The sequence below is a fragment of the Colobus angolensis genome, unplaced genomic scaffold (assembly GCF_000951035.1).
Source record: "Colobus angolensis palliatus isolate OR3802 unplaced genomic scaffold, Cang.pa_1.0 Scaffold245, whole genome shotgun sequence".
Taxonomy (NCBI): domain Eukaryota; kingdom Metazoa; phylum Chordata; class Mammalia; order Primates; family Cercopithecidae; genus Colobus; species Colobus angolensis.
In genome coordinates, this window is record NW_012115655.1 from 1980048 (window position 1) to 1982516 (window position 2469).

At 44.8% G+C, this 2469-nt stretch overlaps 1 protein-coding gene across 1 annotated transcript in view; it reads left to right on the forward strand.

Moving 5' to 3' along the window:
* Positions 1 to 2469, forward strand: part of YEATS2 (YEATS domain containing 2) — a 95962-nt gene that overhangs the window by 78439 nt on the left and 15054 nt on the right. The gene's annotated exons all lie outside the window — the stretch shown is intronic.

Genomic DNA, 2469 nt, shown 5'->3' on the forward strand with positions numbered 1-2469 from the left:
TGGTGCAATCTCGGCTAACTGCAAGCTCCGCCCCCCGGGTTCACACCATTCTCCTGCCTCAGCCTCCCAAGTAGCTGGGACTACAGCCACCCGCCACCATGCCCAGCTGATTTTTTGTAGTTGTAGTAGAGACAGGGTTCCACAGTGTTAGCCAGGATGGTCTTAATCTCCTGACCTCGTGATCTGCCTACCTTGGCCTCCATAAGTGCTGGGATTACAGGCGTGAGCCACCACACCCGGCCATAGGTGAAAATATTCTAAATGGAAAAAAATGCATGACTGGCCGGGGACTGTGGCTCACTGCCACTGCCCAGCATCACAAGAGAGGTACAGTTTCTACTGAGTGCCTGTGACTTTCATACCATGCCAAAGTAAAAAACTCCAGTCAACCATTGTAAGGGAATGTCTGTATAGGGAAGAAAGGGTATGTAAGTGCCTTAAAGGGGGAACTTTCTATACCTTTTCTGGGCCCCATCTAGGGGCTAGATTTGACTTTGACTCTGGGGGAAGCCACTGAAGACCCCATCTAGGGGCCAGGTGCTGTGGCTTACGACTGTAATCTCAGCAGTTTGGGAGGCCAAGGCAAGCGGATCGCTTGAGGCTGGGAGTTTGAGACAAGGCTGGGCAATGCTGCAAGACCCCATCTCTTAAAAAAAAAAAATTAGCTGGGTGTGGTAGTTGTACCTGTAGTCCCAGCTACTCGGGAGGCTGAGGTGGGAGGATCACTTGACCCTGGGAGGTCGAGGTTGCAGTGAGCCATGATCACTTGCCTCACTGCACTCCAGCCTGGGTGACAGAGCAAGACACTGTCTCAACAAAAAAACAGAACAAAAAAAACAAAACCAACTACCCTAATAGTAAATCAGTAGGTAAAATTAAAAATTGATGCATCAAGGCCTATAATGAATACATTCCTTTTAAAATTATTTTTATTTTATTGTTAGAGCAGGGTCTTGCTCTGTTTTCCAGGCTGGAGTGCAGGGGCTTGATCATAGCTCATTGTAGCCTCTGAACTCCTGGGCTCAGGCTGTCCTCCCACCTCAGCCTCCCAAGTGGCTGGCATTACAGGGGCATGCCACTACACGGTACTAATGTTGTTTGCTTTTTTTTTAGAGACAGGGTCTTGCTTTGTTGCCTAGGCTGGTCTCAAACTCCTGGCCTCAACCAGTCCTCCCTTCTTGGCCTCCCAAAGTGCTGGGGTTACAGGTGTAAGCCGCTGCACCTGGCCCTACACATTCTTTTACATATACTGAGATAAATATTAATAAAAAGAATCAAAAGGGATTAAAGTAGATACCAGCAGGGAACTAGATGAAAATAGGGAGGTGGAATGGGGGTTGGCTATGTTTATATAAGCCTTTTAGTACTTTTTAACTTGTCAGCTGGTCAGCATGCATAAAAATACGGAAACTTCAGATCGTTGTTAAACTCCTCAACATAATGTCTCAGGAAGTATTACTACCTGACTGATTTAACACTCTTCTATTCCAAAGAAAGATTTTGTTTATTTAAGGCCTCGTTCTAGAAAGTATTTAAGATTATTCCTTTCCTTAGCTCAGACCAGCTGCTTTCCGGTGCCTTAAAGTATCTTTAGCTCCTGATGCTGGTTTTGTTGTTGTTGTTGTTGTTGTTTTTCAGCGACGGAGTTCTGCTCTTGTCGCCCAGGCTGGAGTGCAATGGCGTGATCTTGGCTTACTGAAACCTCTGCCTCCCGAGTTCAAGTGATTTTCCTGCTTCAGCCTCCCAAATGGCTTGTTTTATAGGCGCCTGCCATCATCCCTGGCTACTTTTTTGGTATTTTTGGTAGAGGCAGAGTTTCACCATGTTGGCCAGGCTGGTCTCGAACTCCTGACCTCAGGTGGTCCACCTGCCTCGCCCTTCCAAGGTGCTGAGATTACAGGCGTGAGCCACCATGCCTGACCACTGTTTTTAAGTATTTCTTAAAACGTGTTTGTATTGTTTGTGCCTTATATACTCCTTCACAGTAAAGGCCCTTTGTGATTTTTTAAGTGGCCCTCTGAATGCCTAGAACAGTTTTACATGGAAATGGGAATATGGAAATCACCTTTAAAATAAAATGAGAGAAAGTGATCCTTTCTAAAACGATAGAGAACATCTGATGTTTGAAAAACAAGGGCTGCACAGAGCTAGGAAATGATGAGGTGTGGTGTGTAGACAGATGGACATACTAGATACGTAGGGACAGTGGGAAGGAGATGCGCATACATTGGGACCGGATTAAAATGGACCTTGAATGCTTGAAGCTAATTTTGGAAATATGTTTTAGGCAGTCAGGAGCCAGCATAGGTTTTTAAGTAGGATAATGACAATGTTTGACATCAAAAGATGGAATTTTATATCTAGAACTGTGTACAAAATCCAAAATTTTGTACACATCAGAGCTATGTGCAAAACAAATTGTCATAGAAAACAAACATGGAAGAGTACTATCTGAAAACATTAGTATTG